Source organism: Corythoichthys intestinalis, chromosome 22 (genome assembly GCF_030265065.1).
Source record: "Corythoichthys intestinalis isolate RoL2023-P3 chromosome 22, ASM3026506v1, whole genome shotgun sequence".
Classification (NCBI taxonomy): Eukaryota; Metazoa; Chordata; class Actinopteri; order Syngnathiformes; family Syngnathidae; genus Corythoichthys; species Corythoichthys intestinalis.
Genome location: NC_080416.1, coordinates 6,152,513 through 6,177,051, shown reverse-complemented (window position 1 = coordinate 6,177,051; position 24,539 = coordinate 6,152,513). Strand labels below are relative to the sequence as shown.

The 24,539-nt window shown below is 38.2% G+C and overlaps 1 protein-coding gene across 1 annotated transcript in view; it reads right to left on the bottom strand.

Moving 5' to 3' along the window:
• The window catches only part of pag1 (phosphoprotein membrane anchor with glycosphingolipid microdomains 1), a 38,938-nt gene extending 14,932 nt beyond the window's left edge, over nucleotides 1-24,006 (bottom strand). The window contains exon 1 of the mRNA XM_057827826.1: nucleotides 23,734-24,006. The gene's annotated coding sequence lies outside the window, so the exon portion shown is untranslated. The remainder of the gene's footprint in view (nucleotides 1-23,733) is intronic.
• Nucleotides 24,007-24,539: the final 533 nt, after the last annotated feature.

The following is a 24,539-nucleotide window of genomic DNA, read 5'->3' as shown; positions in this document are numbered from 1 at the left end:
ACAGGTTCTCTTGTTTGGAGGAAAACGAATACTGATTTGCACCATACCCACTGTGAAGCATGGGGCTGGAAACATCATGCTTTGGGGCTGTTGTTCTGCAAAGGGACCAGGACGACTGATCTGTGTAAAGGAAAGAATGAATGGGGCCATGTATCGACAGATTTTGAGTGAAAATCTCCTTCCATCAGCAAGAGCATTGAAGATGAGACGTGGCTGGGTCTTTCAGCATGACAATGATCCCTAACACACAGTCAGGGCAACAAAGGAGTGGCTACGTAAGAAGCATTTCAAGGTCCTGGAGTGGCCTAGCCAGTCTCCCGGTCTCAACCCCATAGAAAATCTGCGGGCTAAGTTGTGTTGCCCAACGACAGCCCCAAAACATCGCTGCTCTAGAGGAGCTCTGCATGGAGGAATGGGTCAAAATACCAGCCACAGTGTGTGACAAGCATGTGAAGAGTTACAGAAAACGTTTGGCCTCCGTTATTACCAACAAACGTACGTAACAAAGTATTGAGATAAATTTTTAGTATAGACCAAATACTTATTTTCCACCAAGATTTTCAAATAAATTCTTTAAAAATCAAACAATGTGATTTTCTGGTTTTTTGTTCCACATTCTGTCTCTCATGGTTGAAGTTTACCCATGTTAACAATTACAGGCCTCTCTAATATTTTCAAATGGGAGAACTTGCACAATTAGTGGTTGACTTAATACTTATTTGCCCCACTTTATATAAATGTATATAAATATACCAATAAACTTGGTCTTAACAGGGAGCAGCTGGATTTAGTCATGTTAAATGAGTTATGTCATACTCTAATTAAACGAATCCTCGAACCAGGAAAATTTGATTCAAAGCTTTTTCTAATCGAATTACTCGAGTTAAACAATAAATCGTTGCAGCACTACACCAGAGAAATACGCCAAAATCTAAAACTAAAAATAATATTAAAACTAATCAAATTTAAATCAAAACCAATCCTGTTCAAAATTAAAATGAATAAAAACTAGCAAATTCACACCAAAAACTAATCCAAACTGATTGAATTAGAGAAAAAAAATCTTAACTATTATGAAAAATCTGAAACTATTACTATCTTTATGTTTACCATGTTACAGTGAATATAATGAATAAATCAATTATGGTTCAGTCTGTCAGCGTTGGGTTTGCTATGCGACTTGTATCCAACAGGGGGCACATGCCTGAATTCAATTTTTTTTTTTTTTGCAATTTTTTAAACCGCTTGAAAAAGTCATGTGTAATCCTCCCATGACTAATTTCCTTGAAAGCGGGGGAGGATAAATCCCACAATTTGTGTGGGATTGGGAGGACGCTCACCAACTGTTCAGATCTCTTTGGAAAAAAAATCCTAATGGATTGGATGTCTATCACCATCAATGGGACTGAAAGAGTTAAAATCAATAAGATAACATCTAAAACCGTTATAGGAGTAAAAAAACTAAACTCCGCCAGCAGGTAGTGCTACTAAATTTAACAGTAAAGCATTTAGAGCAATTAAATTATTGAAATTCTTGGGAAGAAGATAAATCTCCATGGCGACATCTCCATCATCAGACCGCCGCTGTGTCTGCGCATCGTCAAACAGGCGTCGCCGCGGGTTACGAGGTTGCTAGGGGTACGCGAGAAGAGGCTGGCATCATCATCCTCATGCGCCGCTTCGCATCCTAATCTCTTCTTTGAGCCCTTTTTGTGCCGCATCCCTATGAATAGGCGTTTGTCCCGCCCTCCCCATGGAGGAATTCTACCTCTATTGGACCCGGTCGAGTCCCACTGGTGCAATTAGTCGCACTACATAGTAAAATAAAATTTAAAAAAAAACTTTTAAAATAAATTGGCTTTTTTATATTTATTTTGAAATATATATATTAAATTCAAAATAAACATTAACCCCTTCTTGCCAAATGTATGTATCACATTTTATAAACTTAGAATTTCACGATTTTGAGACAAATTCAGAATTTTGAGATATCTTTCCCCATAAAAATAATGGATGCAAGTCAACTCATGCATCTGCGGGTTGCATGAGAAAGAAAAAAAACTGGATTTAGCAAGGGTTATAGATTTTAGAGCGCTTATTACACATATTTTTTTTCTTTTTTACAAACTTAAAAAAAAGGTTTCATTAAAACCTTATTTTTCAAATTTTGTGTTTCTCTGACAATTGCTTCATACTGCATATTAGAAAAAGCTTTGAATTAAATTTTGCTGCTTTGAGTACTTTTAATTAAAGTGGCGTTGTAGTGGTTTGTTTTGAAAGTGTTTGCATTTATTTTTAATGATTGGATGGATACACTACCCTCTAGTAGCAACAGTGAATATAACATAACTCATTTAACATGGCTGAATCCAGCTGCCACCTGTTAAGACCAACTTCAACTTTTGTTTGAGCTAATTTTTTTTAATGCATTCGTAATTTAATGTATAGGTATATTTAGCTGTTTTTTGTGGGGAATATGTGTTTGAACGATTTGTTAAGAGCATTGTAAAAAAAATAAAATTAAAAAAACATTAGCATTTTATAGCATTTAAGCTAGCGGACTTTTGCTATGCAAGTTAGCCAATTGTTCTTTTGTTGTAATACGATCCGCATTTATTTATTTTTTTTTATCCCATTTGAGGCTAAGCTCAGGTATTTCAGGTATTTTAATTTTTTATGTTCCTAATTCAATTACCCGATTAGTCAAACTAGTTCATAGATTAATCGACTACTAAAATAATCGTTGCTGCAATCCTAAAATACATCTTTTTTTTTAAATGCAAAACAAAAAACAAAAAAAACAAATAAACATTCCATTTTACTTATATTTTATGTTTATATTTTATTTAATTTCAAATATAAGTATTACATTTTTTTAAAACCTTTCGAAAAAAAAAACATTCCCTCCTTTATTCGTTTTTTTCTTTAAATTTGTATTTATTTATATTCACATATTTGTTTCTAGTTATATATCTATTAAAAAAATAAAGAGAAATATCAAATATATTACACTGGAAATAGTCAACTAATTGCAAAAATGATTGGTGAATAATTAACCCTCAAAATAATTATTTGTATTCGGCCTAGTTATGACACGTTTTTGTTTTAGCTTTATCAATGCTAACAGTTTACAAATATGTAAATTTCCTACATAAACCCGACTGATACCATTTTCCGGTCGCATCCATATAATGCAATTAAAGACGTCAACGGTAAGTAAAGGTTTGTTACCATGTATTTACATTCGGATTTGTTTTTATAGGCTTAGCGTTTCGTGCGTGCGTAGATTTTGCAAGCAAGTCGCTAACATGCTAACTGTGCAACCATGTCCAGAATCTTATTTCATTTTTACTGTTGTTGAACTCATTCACTGCCCATTATTGGTCAATGGGAAGCTAGCCACATGCTAACACGTGGGTAAACAAAGCAGCAATGGACAGTAGCCAAAACACAGGAAGTGAGATTATATTAACATCCTGTTTAGCGAGTTGTAGTGAAGCTTGGTTTTGAAATGGAGCGGTGTGACCCATTTGTGGACCCTCGACCCGCCGCCCCCACACGCCTCCTTCTTGGACTTTAATAATCCCTCCGCGACCCAGAAAGTTTTTTCTAGAGCAGGTGGCGATGTCACTGTGCAACAATGGTGCTAGCAGTTGTTTAGCAATGCATTGTATAGTGAATGATCCTGTTTCAGTGCCAATGACAGCGCTAGACGTCCAAACCATTTGGACTGGGAGGGGTTGGCAGTGATTCAAACTGAATGGGCTTCTCGCGCCGTCAATGGAGATTGAGTTTAGTCTTGTTCAAACTGTGCCAGTTTCAGTCAAAATTGGTGAAAAAAAGGGACAATTATTTTGATAGCCAATTGTTTGTATATTTGTTGAGCTAAAAAATGCTGAACCTCTTCATCGGAAATCTTTTCTTTTTATTTATTTATTTAAATTTCAACATTTAAAACACATTTATTGTGTTTTGTTTAGGGCTGTCAAAATTCTCGCGTTAACGGGCGGTAATTAATTTTTTAAATTAATCACGTTAAAATATTTGACGCAATTAACGCACATGCCCCGCTCAAACAGATTAAAATGACAGCACAGTGCAATGTCCACTTGTTACTTGTGTTTTTTGGAGTTTTGTCGCCCTCTGCTGGCGCTTGGGTGCGACTAATTTTATGGGCTTCAGCACCCATATGTATATAGCCATCTTGTGGCTTATCTTTCCATTCCAACAATAGTTTACAGAAAAATATGGCATATTTATAGATGGTTTGAATTGCGATTAATTACGATTAATTTTTAAGCTGTAATGAACTCGATTAAAAATTTTAATCGTTTGACAGCCCTAGTTTTGTTTAATTATATTTAGTTTAAAATATATGTACATTGTAAATTAAAATACAAAGACAAAAAAAAAAAACAATGAACTAGTGCTGCAACGATTAATCGATTAGCTCGAGTAATTCACTTAAATTAAATTTTGCTTCGAGTATTCGTTTAATAAGAGAAGGGTTGTAATGGTTTGTTTTGAAAGTGTTTGCATTTAGTTTTATTGATTTGGGTGGATACACTGCCCTCTAGTGGCAACAGTGAAGAAGATATAACTCATTTCACATGGCTGAATCCAGCTGCTCCCTGTTAAGACCAACATAAGCTAACTTTTTGTTTGACCTAATGTTTTTTAATGCATTTGTAATTTAGTTTCTACGTATAATTAGCCTTTTTTTTTTGTGGGAATATGCGTTTGAACCATTTGTTAAGAACATTGTATAAAAAAAATAAAAATAAAATTTTTTTAAAAAAAGACTTTTGCTATGTTATCCAATTGTTCTTTTGTTGTAATTAAAACCCCCTTTTTATACCGTTTGAGGCACAGCTCAGGTATTTTAATTTTGTATAGTCTTTATTCGATTACTTGATTATTCAAACTAACTAGTTCCTCGATTAATCGACTACTAAAATAATCGATAGCAGCAGCCCTACAATATACATTTTTTTTTCATTATTATTTTAAATTTGTATTCATTTATGTAATTATTTATTTCCAAATTAAAAACAAACAAGGAAAAACATATTCTGTGCTTTAACTTTATATATATATTAATATATATATATATATATATATATATACAGTGGTACCTCTACATACGAAGTTAATCCGTTCCAGGACCTTGTTTTTAAGTCGAAATGGTCGTATGTCGAGCAGGATTTTCCCATAGGAATACATTATAATTCCATTAATTCGTTCCACAGCCCAAAAACCTGCACTAAATCCTTAAAAAATACTGCTGGTGCTATTACAAATGGCAATTACACGTAGCAAAACAAATAAATTATAAATCAAAATTGGAATAATGTAATAAAAAGAATAATAATAATTCCTGTAATAGTGTAACGAATCGGGTTCTAATAAGGCGGACGTTTTTTTGTGTACCTGAACGCACCGCGGGGCTCACGTGCCAGAAACAGACCGGTGAGCTTGAGTTTCACTTTCACTTTGAATGTTCTCTTGAGAACACCATCATTTGCGGCTGACAGCAGGCGTTTTGTGTTGAATAAGTTGTAAAAGAAATGATGAAAACGTGGCGAAGCTGGCGATTTCTTTGGAGACAATAAGAATTGTCAGCTTAATTTATAAAGACTGGCGAACGATGGTCGGAGGAGGACCGTGGAGATGTATTGTTGAGCCATTTCACGGATGCCCACCCCACGCTCATATTTTTCTGTCATTTGCATCTTCATTTCGAAGGTAAGCATCAAATTTTTCCTTGTTTCACCACCTGTACCAACCTTTTCTGAAACCTGTGTTGATTTGTCACACAAGAAAATCCGCCGTGCATTCGTCTGCGGTGCTGCCATTGTCGTCGTATTTCGAGCATGTCGTCGGATGTAGAAACAAATGGCGAGTCAAATTTTACGTCGGATGTCGAAAAGTTCGTGTGTCGAAGCGATCGTATGTAGAGGTACCACTGTATATATATATATATATATATATATATATATATATATATATTTAATCTTAAAAAATAATGAACTAAAGTATGTTGTTATCGCTGTTATTCTACAACAATTTATAGCATGAAAACAACTGTATTATGAAGTGTTCAAAGTCTTTTGTTGTCGTTTCTTTGAGCGGACATTTTTGAAAGGATCGAGCGTTTCGTCTAAGACTGGATTGGAGACATAAGGGACAAATGTGATGTGGTTTCTGGAACAGCGCTGCTATTGTTTGGCAAACGCGGATGGGGTGGGTGTTTGGGGACGGTTTGCGGGTTACAATCACTGCATTGCTTCTGTTTTAGTGGACGAGTGAAGGGAATGAACAGCTGGAAACAACTGGCAACGTCTGTTGGCGCGCGACTGTGTGGGCTTCTGTGTGTGTGTTACAAGGCTACACAAAGTCATTAGCTTTGTTCCTTTCTGTGTACAGTGGGTTTAACGACCCGCCAAGGCCACGCTAAGTGATGAGTGTGGCAGCTTTGGGACAATATTGATCTCGGTGTGTGTTTGTGTGCTTATGTGTAAAGACATAAGGAAATAGCGAAAATGGCTGGATTGAACCCAACTAGCAGTCTTCCCGTTTCATTTCCAAATGGCTTCCTTACTTTTTTTGCACGTCTATTTGTGACAGTAACATGAAATTGGGTAGCCATGTCTAACTCAAACTGGCTTCAGGGGCTGAATTTTTTATTTTTATTTTAAGGGACCGCGAAATATCAAAAAATGACCTGTGGATCGTTGCTTAAAATCAAGATGGCCGACTTGTCGTGTTCTTTCAGGCATGGCTTCGTGAGACTTTTTTCTAGGTCCACTCATGATAGACATGCGTACCAAATTTCATGAGGCTAAGTCAAATTGGCTTTTGGGGCTGAATTTTTAAACAATTCAAAGGACTGCCTAAATAGTCAAAATAACCTGTAGATTGTTACTTCAAACCAAAATGGCCGACTTCCCATGTCTTTTCAGGCATGACTTCTTGAGACTTTTTTGTAGGTCTACTCATGATAGACATGCGTACCAAATTTCATGAAGAAAAGTCAAATTGACATCAGGGGCTGAATTTTTAAACAATTCAAAGTACGACTGTGAAAAGCCAAAATAATCAATGGATTGTTGCTTTAAGTCAAAATTGCCGACTTCCTGTGTCTTTTCAGTCATGGCTTCATAGACTTTTTTGAATGTCTACTTTTAATAGACATGCGTACCAAATTTCATGAAACCAAGTCAAATTGATTTTGGGGGCTTAATTTTTAAACAATTGAAAGGACTACTTTAAAAAGCCAAATTAATCAATGAATTGTTGTTTTATATTAAAATTGGTGACTTCATGTATCTTTTCAGTGATGGTTTCTTGAGACTTTTTTGTAGGTCTACTCATGATAGACATGCGTACCAAATTTCATCAAGTTAAATCAAATTGGCTTTGGGGGATGAATTTTTAAACAATTCAAAGACTAGCTTAAATAGCCAAAAACGACCCATGGATAGTTGCTTGAAATCATGATGGCCGACTTCCTGTGTCTTTTCAGGCATGGCTTCTTGAGACTTTTTTGTAGGTCTATTCATGATAGACATGCCTACCAATTTCATGAAGCCAAGTCAAATTGGCTTCGGGGGCTGAATTTTGGAAGCAAATCAATGGACTGCTTTAAATAGTTAAAATAACCTGTGGATAGTTACTCCCAACCAAAATGGCCAACTTCCCGTGTCTTTCCAGGCATTGCTTACTGAGACTTTTTTGTAGCTCTACTCATGATAGACAAGTCCACCAAATTTCATGTAGCTAACTCAAACAGACTTCGGGGGCTGAATTTTTTATTGCCACAAGGCAGCGCGTGTGTAAGATATTGCATATAAAGCAAAACTTCATATTTTCATACGATGTAAGCTAAACGGGAGGGAAGCCATTTGGAATTCCCCATCCGTCTCTTCCTGCATTTAGCATACAAAAGCAGCGAAGGAAGCGAATATAGTAGCAAGCGTTTATTGTGAGGCTGCCCGACAGGCAGACGTTTTCTCATTTATTCAAATCAAAAGGAACAATGAAGCAGAACCGACGCTGACGATTGAAAAGCAATGAGCGGGGGAAGAAAGAGTCACGGGTCAAAGTCAAGCATAAACGTTGTTAAATAAAGCCTCTAAGCTGGTCATTAACACAAGCAAATCATTGTTTCAAGCATGCTTTCAGTCCGTTATAAATCCGATTAATTAGTAGCTGAGCGTGCTTTGTAATGGGATTCTTTGGAAATTCAGCATCCTAAGCCAGTTTGAGTTACCAACATGAAATGTAGCAAGCAGGTTGAACATGACGAGACCCACAAAAAGTCTCAAGAAGTCATGCCTGGAAAGACGAAGAAATTCTAATATTTTCTTTTTAAACGGCCAGTTTGGCATTTTCCAGGTGTCCCACAAAAACAGACTTCTCCGAGCATTTCCAAGCAAAACGTGTCCTGGGAGGCTAAAACATAACGAGACAAATTCCAGTTTTCATCTGACGAGACGACGACGATATGTTCACAATGTGTGACATTTTCTCATTGTATGTATAGTTAGCCTGCATCATAGCAGTGTTTGGTCATGTCACTCATGTGGCCTGCTGCGGCCCCCAAACACATACACACTCACCGGTGTCCTCTCCAGGCTCCAGATTTGCTTGTTTTGAAACACTAGGTAGGATTTTTCTTCTTATCTTTGTAAGAGAGAATATGCAATGTTGCTTTAGCCTTTGAAGGTCTATGCTGAGTGATATTCACACACTACATGTAACTCATAGCATTAGCGTAGCATTTGCCTTCACCTTAGCATTAGCATTTAGCGTGGTGAGCATTGTTTTAAACTCTCGGACAACTTTTTTCAAGTAACGTCGTCCACGTAGACGCTAAAATATGTGCTCAATATGTACTTGTCTGTTAATGTATATAAGAAATAGTTGCTAACCTTTATTTATAGCTTTATTTTTGGACTATATGAGGGACTGCAGCTATCGATTATTTTAGTGGTTGATTAATCGGTGAACAAGTCAGTACAAATAATCAAGAATTTGGACAAGGAACATAAAAAATTAAAATACCTGAACTGACCCTCAAAGGGTATTAAAAAAAACAAACAAAGATCTAAGTACAACAAAAGAACAATTGGCTAACTTACATAGCAAAAGTCTGCTAGCTTTAGTTCAATGAAATGCAGACTTTTTCTTTACAATGTGCTTAACAAATCGTTCAAACACATATTCCCACAAAAAAATGGCTAAATATACCTAAAAACTAAATTACGAATGCATTAAAAAAACCACTAGCTCAAACAAAAACTGAGCTTATGTTTGTCTTAACAGGGAGCAGTTGGATTCAGCCATGTTAACAGAGGCAGACCAGAGGGCAGTGTCTCCACCCAAATCAATAAAACTAAATGCAAACACTTTCAAAATAAACCATTACAATGCCACTTTTATTAAACGAATACTCGAAGCAACAAAATTTAATTTCGAATATTTTTTTGTAATCGAATACTTGAGTTAATCGATTAATCGTTGCAGCACTAGAACAGTCATATCAATAAAATAAAGTCAAAATTAGATACTGTGAGGTACAATAAGGTATTGTTTACGCGACCATAAAAAAATAAATAAGACGACTGGAGACTTGAATCGGGTACGTCGTTATCTTCGGACTCCCTGTAAAAAACAAACAAGGATCTAAGTACAGCAAAAGAACAATTGGCTAACTCACATAGCAAAAGTCCGCTAGGTTTAGTTCAATGAAATGCCGACTTTTTCTTTACAATGCGCTTAACAAATCGTTCAAACACATATTCCCACAAAAAAATGGCTAAATATACCTAAAAACTAAATTACGAATGCATTAAAAAACCATTAGCTCAAACAAAAACTGAGCTTATGTTTGTCTTAACAGGGAGCAGCTGGATTCAGCAATGCGAAATGTGTTATGTCATATTCACTGTTGCCACTAAAGGGCAGTGTATGCATCCAAATCAATAAAACTAAATGCACACGTTCAAAACAAACCACTACAACGCCACTTCAATTAAGTGTTAATTAATCGTTGCAGCACTAACTTAAAGTATTGAATTTGACAAAATAAAATGAGTAATCATCAACTTAAGCTGGACAAAATTAGGCTGAATTTTTGTTAACGAAAACTGGATGAAGACAAACACATTTTGAAATTACTAAAATATGATGACTAATACGTTTTTTCGGAATGGAATTAAAGGGCTGCCAAAAACAACACTGTTTCCTTGATATGATAGTTTGCTACTAAATTTGAGCATGTATGAAAGAAGCATGGTTTTATGTCTATGCGGTCAGGTGTTGGGAATCATGTGTTGTAGTAAAATGGCCCTTTACAGGGCATTATAAGAGGAAACAAATACGGGTTAAGATAAAAAAACAAAGAAAGGTTTGCGTTTCTGGTGACATGCTTCCATTGGGATTAAGACGCTTTGGATTTCCCCCTGGGCGACTTTCCCTCTCTCTCCTTCGGGGAAATGCCGACTCAGCAGGATGTCTCCCGAAATGGACCAATCGCCTTACTTCCTGTCTGCAGCGATTTCTTCAAGCAGCGGGGCGCCGTTTTTTTTCTTCTTTTGAAGGCAGCGTGCGGTTATGGCTACAAAACTCTCGCCTAAACTCTTTACTAACAGCCATTTTCTTTGGCTGGATCATTTTTGAATCCCCTCCAAGGCAAAGAGGTATTGTTTTAATTACAGTGTATTATTATGCAATGATTTCACAGTGCATTGCCACACACTATAACTTTCTTTTTGAGACAACGTAGATTAACAATTAGAATATTTTTGTGCTGTGCAATATGGAAAAAAATCTATTAGGAATAATCATCTGCTTTTATCAGGGACAACAGAAATCAAGATATTTACATTTTTCCCATTTTAAATATAAAAGAAATGACAGAAGAAAAAATTGGCTGCCATTGACGGCGGTAGATGTCCCATCCGTTTGAAGTGGGAGGGTTGGCAGCAAATGAACGGATGATTATTCGCTGCCACCCTCCTAGTCAAAATGGATTGGAGGTGTGCTACTGATAAATTCATTTCAATCCACAGCAGAGGGATGAAAAAACACCACATAAATATTCCGAGTAAGCAGCCAAGTTCAAGTCATTTCTATTCTGTTCATTTCAATTTCAAATGTATTCAACTCAATTAATCGTGGCAGCCCTATTTTTGACATATGTACACATAAGAAATTGACAAAATTTAAAATTAGCGAAGAATCGAGTATTTTTTAAGATTTTTGCGCAATATAACTTCATTCCCGCAGGGTCTAACTGTTACTCAAATGACCCTCAAAGTCAGTGATCCCCAACCACCGGGCTGGGGACCGGTACCGGTCCATGGCGCATTTGCTACGCTGCCACAGAGAAATAATGAATCATTTCTTAACGACCACAATCTGGCCTGTGCCTCTTGACACAGCTATACTAATCAGAGTAGAGATGTGTGTACTTAGCCCTCTAGTGGTTTGCCGCCATTACTGGCGTGTTTGCAGCCCAGTCAATGTAAACAGTAACGTTAGCTGCTGTTGGCTGTGCGCTGCGGCAGGCGACGTGTTTGGACAGCTTTTTTACAGGGAAACGGCCACTTGCAGAGCCAGAAGAAGAGCCTACAACCAAGTCTATTCTGCATAATATTTGGCTAAAAGCTAGCAAACGAAGCAACAAAAGCGAATGCACTGAGAGCATCATACCTTGTGGTGAACTGTATTGCTAAAGCCAAGAAACCTTTTACAATTAGGGATAACACATTATGCTTGCGACTAGAGAGGCCGTTGTTAAAAAAGGTTGATTCAGCGTACAGAGAGTTACATTTTCCCTGCACTTAATGTTCGTTTTTAGCCCCGTCGTGTTATTTTATATTTACTGTCAATTTATGCCACATATTGCCGGTCTGTGGAAAAAAATGCCTTTGTCAAAAAGGTCCGTGGTGCAAAAAACGTTGGGGACCACTGCTCTAAGTTATTCTGACAGGGTTAAAGAGCATACGATAGGAGAAAAAAAGTCTTAAATAGCATTATTATGTGAATTAAAATCATATTTTGAGGCGATTCGACTATATACAACAATTTAGCAAAGCGCGGATAACGAGAAATTAGTCTTTTAATCTGCCGGTTAGCCACGCCTACCACTATATGGCTCTAGCGTCCCCAACAGGTGGATGACGTCAGCGGGAGACTGGGCTCATCGGGTTTACTATTCAGCCCATTGAGGGGGAATTATTCAGAACAAGGAAAACGCGACGATAAGAGCCGCAAAACGTCATTGTTTGTCTCTCTACTCCAATATTTTTACAGAATATTCTTTTTATCCAAGTATTTTTCCCAAATAGCTAAATAAATGGCTTGAGAAGGACCAGTCAGCCCATCGAGGGGGAACTATTCAGAACGAGGAAAATGAGACGTGTGCTAAATGGAATATGAAATCATAAAAATGCACTTATTCAGGACGACATGGCAAAATTACTCCATAATGGTCAAAACTGTGGACTTCACCTTTACTGTCGCACCTCCCGAACGATATTTTATGACACCTAAATCGGACATATGTCATTTCCCTTCCCTGGCTTCGGAGAATGTAAACAACCCAAGAGGCGTGACAGCTAGCCGACATGCTAACCCGAACCGAGTGATCTTTCAAAGTCTTCGAAGCGGTAAATCACACATAACTAGCCCAGATTATTTGACATGACGAGCGGGTTGTCGATTGTCTTCGCGGATCGGCAAACCGCCCGGCGGAGATTAATTTACAGCTCGTTCCCCGGAGGAGGGCAGCTGCAGTTGTTGTGCAGCTAATGTGCATGAGGAGAGCTTTTTACATGCCTATCAATGATCAAACGTAAGTACAGTGGTACCTCTACATACGATCACTTCGACACACGATCTTTTCGACATCCGACGTAAAATTTGAGCCGCCATTTGTTTCTACATCCGACGAGTTGCTCGAAATACGACGACATGACAGCACTGCAAACGAACGCACGGTGGATTTTCTTGTGTGAGAAATCAACACAGTTTTCAAAAAAAGTTGATACAGTTGGAGAAACAAGGAAAAAGGTGATGCTTACCTTTGAAATGAAGATGCAAGTTATAGAAAAATATGAGCTTGGGGTGCGCGTCCCTGAACTGGCTCAACAATACAGCTCCATGGTCCTCTTCCGACCACCGTTCGCCACTATTTATAAGTTAAGGTGACAATTATTATTGTGGTAACATTGCCAAGGAAATCGCCAGCTTCGTCACGTTTTTATCATTTATTTAAGAACTTATCCAACACAAAACGCCCATTGTCTTAAGCAGTTGACTGCTCTCAAGAAAACGAAAGTATTATCTCTACCGCACCGACCTATCTCACTGAGACGTCAGCTTCGCGGTGCGTTCAGGGACAGTAAAAAGTGTCCGCCATATTAGAATCCCATTCGTTACATTATTTACAGGAATAATTATTAATTATTCTTCTTATTATTATATTATTCTGACTTATTTATTTATAACTTATTTGTTTTTCTATGTTTAATTGCCATTTGTAACAGTGCCAGCAGTATTTATTAAGAATTTAGTGTATGTTTTTAGGCTTTGGAACGAATTAATGGAATTATAATGTATTCCTATGGGAAAATCCTGCTCGACATACGACCATTTCGACTTACAAACAAGGTCCTGGAACGAATTAAATTCGTATGTAGAGGTACCACTGTAGTCCTTTATTTAAAGAAAGTTTATAGTGTTTACTTTGTAATCGCTGTATTCGTGTTTGACATTATACAAAACAAGATCTTTACTCACTTCCTCGTAACTCCCATGGTCCCACAGTAGTAGGGCTTGTTTTGGCCTATATCCACCGGTGAATGGGAACCTTTTGAAACTCCAAAAAGGCGCACATGCCTCTCTCTCATACAGCAAGATTTTTCTGCAGCCGTTTGGCTGGCATGAGGCGAAAAACGTATTAATCCGCAAAATCAGCTGAATCCTTAGTCCTCATACAACAGTACGGCTGTATAGTGAAGAGGACACCTTCATCCGTACACGTCACTTCGCCCTCTTTCTCAACTCGAGACTGTTGCCGGAAGTCACTCATTTTCATGGCACGGGAGTCAAAAAAACTAAATAAATATAGCGATCGCTTCCACACACATCCAAGCGGTCCATATCATTCAGGAGCATAAAATACCGCGTGTATTATGAAATAAACATGCTTTTTCGTGTCACATGCACTTAAGGGCATCGCTAAAATCGACCGAAACTGAAATGTTAAGTGTTGCTTTAAATCAGGGGTGCCCAATCCCGGTCCTCGAGAGCCCCTATCCAGCATGTTTTCCGTGTCTCCCTCCTTTAACAGACCTGAATCAAATGATCAGTTCATCAGCAAGCTCTGCAGCAGCCTGATAACGATCCTGATTAGTTGATTCAGGTGTGTTAGAGGAGGGAGACATGGAAAACAAGCTGGATAGGGGCTCTCGAGGACCGGGATTGGGCACCCCTGCTTTAAATAATCCCTTAGCAATGCTAAATTGGTTTGGAAAAAAAAAAGCCTTTCAATGCTATTCCTCCTTAATGTTAGCATTTTATGACGTCTTCAGCTACACCGGTTTGACGGTCCGTCAGCATACTGTCCTTAGTTGACATTCTCAAGATGCCAGCGCTTCTTACACATTCCCAAGTACTACACGTGCAATAACATGAGGTGGTAAGATGTGCTTTATTTGTATGTTTTTTTGTTGTTGTCGGACTTCTTGCGTATTTTTTTCTTTCCCCGGCATGATTGACACTACTTTTGTGTGAGTGCAAGGAGGCGGAATGATCTTTCTCCTTGTTACACTGGTGGTGCTAACGCAGCTAGGCAGTGGTTCTTTTGCATGAAACCGAACAAGCCATTTGAAACGAGAGCAGATAAATACTGTAGTCGGTTCTTTACGCACGAAAAAATCTTTTAAAAAAAAAAAAAAAAACATCAGCTATATTGAAAACAAAATTTTATAAATGCTGAAAAAGACAACTAGTGCTCAAATTTACCACCAATTTAATACCATATGTATGTGTTTCTGTGAACAGGAAAAATATTTAGTTTAGAATTTTTTCCTCTCATTTTAAATTGGAAGTTCTAACACTGTTAATGGCAATTTCAAGTCCATTTCAATAAATAGTGAAGATAATTTCAATTATCTAATATATGTAGCATAGAGTTTTGTAAACATTTATCTGTTCAATGAACATGTTTCTATTGAAAGACAATTTAATGTCTGTTCACTTTCAAGCTAATTCAAAGAGAAGGCAAATGCTGCATGCTATTTCTTTGTTAAAATCATAATACAGTGTATCACAAAAGTGAGTACACCCCTCACATTTCTGCAGATATTTAAGCATATATTTTCATGGGACAACACGGACAAAATGACTAACTAACTATAAATACATCGCATAGAAACGACGTACATCCCTAAATGTCCAAATTGAGTACTGCTTGTCATTTTCCCTCCAAAATGTCGTGTGACTCGTTACAAGAGTGCTGTCAGCATTGCTGCAGAGATTGAAGAGGTGGGGGGTCAACCTGTTCTTGTTCAGACCATAGGCCGCACTCTACATCAAATTAGTGTGCATGGCTGTCACCCCAGGAGGAAGCCTCTTCTGAAGACGCTACACAAGAAAGCCCGCCAGTCTTATCAGACCATAGGACATGGTTCCAGTAATCCATGTGCTTTGTTGACATGTCTTCAGCAAACTGTTTGCGGGCTTTCTTGTGTACTGTCTTCAGAACAGGATTCCTCCTGGGGTGACAGCCATGCCCACCAATTTGATGTAGAGTGCAGGCTGACCCCCCCACCTCTTCAATCTCTGCAGCAATGCTGACAACACTCCTGTAACGAGTCACATGACATTTTGGAGGGAAAATGACAAGCAGACGTGTCCCCCTGCTGAACTCAGTACACGTCCAGGCCCGTCTGTGGTTCGCTAGAGAGCATTTGGATGATCCATAAGAGGACTGGGACAATGTGTTATGGTCAGATGAAACCAAAATAGAACTTTTTGATAGAAACAAAGGTTCTCGTTTTTGGAGGAGAAAGAATACTGAATTGCATTCGAAGAAAACCATACCCACTGTGAAGCATGGGGGTGGAAACATCATGCTTTGGAGCTGTTTTTCTGCAAAGGGACCAGGACGACTGATCTGTGTAAAGGAAAGAATGAATGGGGCCGTGTATCGAGAGATTTTGAGTGAACATCTCCTTCCATCAACAAGGGCATTGAAGATGAGACGTGGCTGGGTCTTTCAGCATGACAATGATCCCAAACACACAGCCAGGGCAACAAAGGAGTGGCTTCGTAAGAAGTATTTCAAGGTCCTGGAGTGGCCTAGCCAGTCTCCAGATCTCAACCCCATAGAAAATCTTTGGAGGGAGTTGAAAGTCCGTGTTGCCCAACGACAGCCCCAAAACATCACTGTTCTAGAGGAGATCTGCACGGAGGAATGGGCCAAAATACCAGCAACATTGTGCGAAAGGCTTGTGAAGAGTTACAGAAAACGTTTGGCCACAGTTATTGCCAACAAAGGGTACATAACAAAGTATTGAGATGAACTTTTGGAATTGAACAAATACTTATTTTCCCCTCTAATTTGGAAATAAATTCTTTAAAAATCAAACAATGTGATTTTCTGGGTATTTTTTCCACATTCTGTCTCTCATGGTTGAGGTTTACCCATGTTGACAATTACAGGCCTCTCTAATATTTTCAAGTGGGAGAACTTGCACAATTAGTGGTTGACTAAATACTTATTTGCCCCACTGTATCTAATCCCCTGGCCTAAAAGTGAGTACACCCCTTAGAAACTACATCCCTAAATGTCCTAATTGAGTACTGTCTTCTTGTGTACTGTCTTCAGAAGAGGCTTCCTCCTGGGGTGACAGCCATGCACACCAATTTGATGTAGAGTGCGGCGTATGGTCTGAGCACTAACAGGCTGACCCCCCACCTCTTCAATCTCTGAAGCAATTCTGACAGCATTCCTGTAACGAGTCACATAACATTTTGGAGGGAAGATGACAGGCAGTACTCAATTTGGACATTTAGGAATGTACGTAGTTTCTATGGGTTGTACTTACTTTTTGTCCAGGGGTATAGATATTAATGGCTATATTTTGAGTTATTTTGGGGGGAGAATAAATTAACTCTATTATATAAGCTGCACACAGACCACTTTTCATTGTGTCAAGGTGTCATTTTGTTAGTGTTGTCCTATAACAAACACATACTTAAATATCTGCAGAAATACGAGAGATAGGGGTGTGACAAAATATCGAAATGGTGATATACCGAGATACTTTGTATCCCAAAAGGTTATCGATATGCTCCTGCCAAGAATCGAGATATCGTTTTGAAAAGGTATCAGAGTTTTAAAAAAAAACCTGGGAACCCTGGGAACGTTCGTTCGTTCATTCCAAATAGGGCTGCAGCTATCGATTATTTTAGTAGCCGATTAATCGATGAACTACTCATTTCGAATAATCGAGTAATCGGATAAGGAACATAAAAATTAAAATTCCTGAGCTGAGCCTCACACGATATACAAAAAAAAGATCTATGTACAACAAAAGAACAATTGACTAACTTGCATAGTCTGCTAGCTTAAATGCTATAAAATGCTAACGCTTTTTTACAATGCTCTTAACAAACGGCTCAGACACATATTCCCACAAAAAATGGCTAAATATACCTTTAAACTAAATTACACAAGCTCAAACAAAAACTTAGCTTATATTGGTCTTAACAGGGAGCAGATGGATTTAGCCATGTGAAATGAGGTAGACTAGAGGGCCATGTATCCAACCAAATCAATGGAAATAAATGCAAACACTTTCAAAACAAACCATTACAACGCCACTTTAATTTTATTTGAATCTTTTTTTCTAATCGAATACTCGAGTTAATCGATGAATCGTTGCAGCTCTAATTCGACACCAGAGCATTCGCAGTCATTCCGTCTGATTTTTCGGGGCATTTACAGGTCACTTGCTGTTCGTTTACAGGTCATTTCCTGTTGAGTTTGAGTCACTACCTAATCATTTGGGTGATTCCCAGGACACTTTCTGTTCTGTAACTCAAAATCAACAGAAAGTGACCCATTAAATACCCCAAAATCAACAAGAAATAACTGAAAATCAACAGGTAAATGACCTTAAATGGCCCAAAATTACCTCATTGCCTGGCATTGGCTGCCAATGACGGCGATAGACTGGGAGGGATGGCGGCGAATGAACATTCGTTCATTCGCCGCCATCCCTCCCAGTTCAAATGGATTGGACGTCTACTAGTGATAAACTCATTCCAATTCACAGCAGAAGCTTGTTTTTCTGTTTATTAGTTGTTTGTAGAATATCCTTGAATGATTTCCTGACCAATGTATCGATAATTAGATCATCGTTATCGTGAGCTTTGTATCGCAAATCATATTGTATCGTGAGGTAACAAGAGGTTCCCACTCCTAACGAGAGGTACTCACTTTTGTGATAAACTGTATATCCAACAAATAAGATGGAGGCATGAAGCCGTCAGTGTTTTCCGTGCAGCGACGACGTCCGCCGCAGAAGAGGGACTCTTGATTTCCCGCAAGCGCGTCCCCGGAGCAATCTCGGTAATCGCATCCACCGCGTTTACTCGCCGTGAACACACAGTGAGAGTACGAGCGTTGTCTTCAGAGGCTCCCCGCGGACAGGAATGCATCAGGACGAACGAGTCTACCTTTAATTAGCACTGCGTGACATTTGAGGTTTTAACATTTGAAATGCCTTTAAACGCACCAGGTCAGTTCGGTTTCCCTTTGCGGCTTCGGGATGTGCCGGTCTGGCTACTGCAAATGGGATCCGGGAACGCTTGCCAAGTGGCCTTTGCGCCGTCCGCTACAAACGACCAATCAATTCTCAGAAGGTCAGCGGCCCCGGCGATGAAGATCAATACCCTCTTTTTATTATTACAACTGCTCTCCTCCATTTTCATCTTCCTCATCAGTCTTACTTTACGTGTAATCACGTTCTCTTAGCGAATAAGCATTTTTTTTCCCGTTTGTCATGATTTACCAAATTTTCCTCAGTCACTGGCCGCATTTAAATGCATTAAATTCCATTTTTATAGTCCAAGAGTGTCCAAACTTCAGCCCCAGTATTGATTAGCAGTAAAATAAGAACACAGGTAGTTCCCGGCGTATGAAGGAGTTCCGTTCCTACGCTTCTGACGTAACCCGAATTTCAGCGTAAGTCGGAATTAACCCATTGAGTACCCCTAAATCTCAAAATAACTGTCCAAAAACATGTATCGTACGTCACTGTAATGTCCTTGCCGTGACGTTGGAGACGTTGGAGCTAAGTCCTAGCCAGACAGTGACCTAAGCTGTAGTCTTTCCCCTCTCTCTCTCTCACTCGGCTGTGCGATTTCTTCATGGTAGCTAATGCTACCTCGTGTGTGTGCGTGCGCTCGTCTTCATGTGCGATAATGCTGCAACGATGAATCGATTAACTCGAGTTATTCGAATCAAATGTTGCTGCTTCTAGTATACGTTTAATTAGAGTAGATTTGTAATGGTTTGTTTTGACAGTGTTTGCGTTTAGTTTTATTGATTCAGGTGGATAGACTGCCCTCTGGCCCAACAGTCAATATGACATCTCATTTAACATGACTGAATCCAGCTGCTTCCTGTTAAGACCAACATAAGGTAAGTTTTTCTTTAAGCGAATAGGTTTTTTTTATGCAACAGTTAAATTTACGGTAGCTGTTTCTTTTGTGGGATTATGTGTTTGAACGATTTCTTAAGCACATTGTAAAAAAACATAAATAAATAAATCAAACATTAGAATTTTATAGTATTTAAGCTAACTGACTTTTGCTATTCAAGTTAGTCAATTGTTTTTTTTCATTGTACTTGGATCCTCATTTATTTATAATACTGTTTGCGGCTAAGCTCATGTATTTTAATTTATTTATTTTACGTTAAAAATTCCTGTGAATAAATGCTTAAATCCCTGAATTCTTTATAGATATGGATGTAAAACAGTCTCGCATCTTGGTTCAAAGCAAAAAAACGGGCAGTTAGCATTTATTTTACGTAAATATGTCAAATGTGCTGCTAGTCTTTGAGCCTCTGCGGCGCTGCCTTATCACCACAGAGCTTTTTACGTTGAAAATTCTTGTAAATAAATGCTTAAATCCCTGAATTCTTTATAGATATGGACGTAAAACTATCTCGATTCTTGGTTAAAAGCATAAAAATTGGGCAGTTAGCATTTATTTTATGTAAATATGTCGAATGTGCTGCTAGTTTAGTCACTGTGGCAGCCCCCTAAGTACAACAAAGAGCTTTTTACGTTGAAAATTTTTGTGAATAAATGCTTAAATCCCTGAATTATTTAACAGGCAGTTGGCATTAATTTTACGTAAATATTGCCAATTATAATGCTAATGCTGTAGCGGCTAATATCTCCCATTGATTTTTTTTTTCACGTTTCAAAATGCATGCATGGTACGAATAATATAATAATTACCTTGAATCCTAAAACAAATTACTCCTAAGACAATCCTTCCTGTTTGTATGCGGTACAGCTTTCGTACTTTTTCAACCTAAATCCGGCTTCGGATCGTTGCATGTGTTTGAGTAACTGCGACCGACTGAAGCGAAGTGTGGGACAGCCCCCTACTTGAAGGCGAGGCGCAGTGTCTGGAGAATGTGTCCCGTCAATATCATTAGGAAGTCTATGATAAAAGCATAACTCATAAAACAAAATTCAACATTATAATCAAATACACCTTTTGCCAAAGGTCAGAACAGTCTAGGGCTGCAGCTATCGAATATTTTAGTAGTCAATTAATCGTTGGACTAGTTAGTTCGAATAATCGAGTAATCGGATAAGGAATATGAAAAATTAAAATACCTCAGCTGAGCCTCAAACGGTATATATATATATTTTTTTTTTAAATGAGGATCTATGTACAACAAAAGAAAATTTGGCTAACTTACATAGAAAAAGTCCGCTAGCTTCAATGCTATAATTTTTTTTTTTACAATGGTCTTAACAAATGGTTCAGGCATATGTTCCCACAAAAATGGCTAAATACACCTATAAACTAAATTCTGAATGCATTAAAAAACATTATCTCAAACAAAAACTTAGCTTACATTGGTCTTAACAGAGAGCAGTTGGATTCAGCCATGTGAACAGAGGCAGACCAGAGGGCAGTGTATCCACCCTAATCAATAAAACTAAATGCAAACACTTTCAAAATAAACCATTACAACGTCACTTTTATTAAACGAATACTCGAAGCAACAAAATTTAATTCCAATATTTTTTTCTAATTGAATACGCGAGTTAATCGATTAATCGTTGCAGCACTAGAACAGTCATATTAATAAAATAAAGTCAAAATGAGATACTGTGAGGTACAATAAGGTACTGTTTACGCGACCATAAAAAAATAAAACGACTGGAGACTTGAATCGGGTACTACGTTACCCTCGGACTCTCTGCACAAGAATCTTGAGTTCAGCATACATTCTGTTGCACTTCTCAGCTTCAACAATAGATGGAGCTAGTAATTAAAACATTGCCTTACCGTGAGCTCAGCAGTCAAAACCTGGCAACGTGTTTAAATCAAAATAATTGTGTATAATTTCAGTTGATGAATGTTCATTCGCCCCTCCCAGTCAAAATGTCTCCAACAGACAACGCCACCCAATTCCAAAGCCCTTGTGGTCTAAAATTTCCGTACGATAAAAAGAAATAACCACCAATGAAGTTCTTAAACGTTACACAGATGTTTTAAGGAAACCAAAATATTCATGCTGACAATCTTGGAAGCTGTCGCATTCTCTTAACATGCAACAGCTGCAATAATAACCTATCATCTAATTCCATGCCGACATGCTCCGGATTCCCTCCAGCTGCCGTCCAGCAACATTCCCCGAGACGTGGACTTTCTTTTACGACGTTGGACGAGCACAAGGGCACTCAGTTGCAAAAGCCAGCCAGGATGACAAAGTGCAAATTGTGCGGGCTAGAGACTTTTTTTGTGAGACTGCGGCAGGGAAGATGTGCTGCCGTGAGGCGCCTGCATGTATAGGAGGTTTTGAAAACATCTAGGGTAGAAAAAAATGGGGTTTTTTCCATTACTATTAAAATAAATAAATAAATAGCCAAACACACTACACACCCACCAACCACAATATTAGGTACAACAACACTGTTTGGCAACATTCCAATCATGTGCTCAGGCTAGGCCAAAGATGAAAAGACCAAAGTTGTTAATCCACTTTGGTCATGTCACAGTATATTGTATTTGTATATTGTTATTTATTAGTCGATTAATCTATCAACTAGTTAATTCGAATAATCGAGTAATCAGATCAGGAAGATTTAATGTGTTGCTTAAATGCTCTAAAATGCTACCTTTTTTAAAAACAATATTATGAACAAATGGTTCAAACACATATTCCCACAAATAAATGGCTAAATGTACCTATAAACTAATTACGAAAGCATAAAAGAAACATGTTAGCGCAAACAAAAACATAACTTATGGTAGTCTTAACAGGGAGCAGCTGGATTCAACCATGTCAAATGAGTTATGTCATATTCACTGTTGCCACTAGAGGGCAGTGCATCCACCTAAATCTTTTTTGTGTGTGTGTGTGTGTGTGTGTGTGTGAGACTGCTGCAGGGAAGATGTGCTGCCGAGAGTCGCCTCCATGTATAGGTCTTGAAAACATTTAGGGTATAAAAAAAGATTTTAAATTGCTATTTAAATAGCCAAACACACTGCACACTCAACAGTCACAATTCCAGGTACAACAACACTGTGTGGCAACATTCCAATCATGTGTTCAGGCTAGAGCAAAGATGAAAACACCAAATTTGTCAATACACTCTGGTAATGTCACAGTATATTATTACTAGGGCTGCAACTATCAATTATTTAAGTATTCGATTAATCTATCAACTAGTTAGTTTGAATAATCGAGTAATCGGATTAGGAAGTTTTAACGTGTTGCTTAAATGCTATAAAATGCAAACTTTTTTTTTCAACAATATTACTGAAAAATCTTTCAAACACAAATTCCCACAATTAAAACGGCAAAATATACCAATAAACTAATTACCAAGCATAAAATAAACATGTTAGCTCAAACAAAACCATATCTTATGTTGGTCTTAACAAGGAACAGTTGGATTCCACCATGTCAAATGAGTTGTGTCATATTCACTGTTCCCACTAGAGGGCAGTGCATACACCTAAATCATTAAAACTAGACGCAAACATTAAAAAAAAAAAAAAACAATGACAACGCCACTCTAATTAAACGAATACTCGAATCAGCAACATTTGATGATAATTTTTTTTTTTCTAATTGAATCATTCGAGCTAACCGATTACTCGTTACAGCACTAACTGTATCAGTATTGCAGGTGTACCTAACAAATTGAGCGGTGTGAGTGACATATTCTCCCACCCACTTAGATGGTCAAAATGTAAACACAAGGGAGGTTACGTATGATGCGTTCAATGACAACGCAATGCATTTGCAATCATAATGAGGAAACGGGCAACAAGTCACCGCTGAAGCTTAGCTCGTATCCCTTTACCGTTTGAAACAACACGTTAAAAAAACACACATTGTCATAGAAGTTTAAATAAATAATTAAAACATAAAAACGTAGCGTTTTGTACCTCGTGAGGGTCTTTGACGAAGAAGCTTCCCGCCGTTGAAATGCGTCGTATCGCTCCGTTAAACGTGCCCCCGTTGTCGTGTTATGGTTTCCCAGGGGGAAATGAAGGTGTTGTCGTGTCGGGGATGCGGCAGTGGCTCTCTTCAAACTGCGTACATTTCTCCAGACGAAGGGAGAATGGTCGCCGTCACCGGTTCCACTGCCGCTGCCGAGTGAGCCCCGTTGCTCCCCCGCCAGCAGCGCGCTGCCACAGCCGGGGAGCGAAGCAGCCAATCGTAGAGGGCCTTGGTGAAGCGGGGCCTGATGGGTAGTGTAGTCTTAATACACAGATCACCTGCAACGATGAAATGCCTTTTTGAAAGCCGTCTAATGTTAATTAATTGACCAAATATTTCATTAAATGAACGACTTTACTTTTTTTACTGGTAAAATAGCTATTTTACGAAAAATTACCAAGACTCAGTGAGAAGAAGGACTTTAAAAAACGAACAAGTGTATTTCAGTTCACCCAATTTTACAAAGAACAGATAAATGAATCCAGCACATAACAGTTTTAAATGGAGGCACCGAATATAAAAGACAAAATTATGTATTTTCAACTTTTCATAGATATAATATTAGCATTAAATTCCTTAAAGCAACACTAAGTAACTTTTCAACCTTTATAAAATATCTTCATAACATTAGCGATAATATGTCGACTGACACCTCTTTTATATCTTGAGGGGGACTATATTGCTTTCACTGGCACTAATCAACTTTGAGGAGGGTGGCAGGAACCCTGCCACACTAAAAAAAAACTGCAAA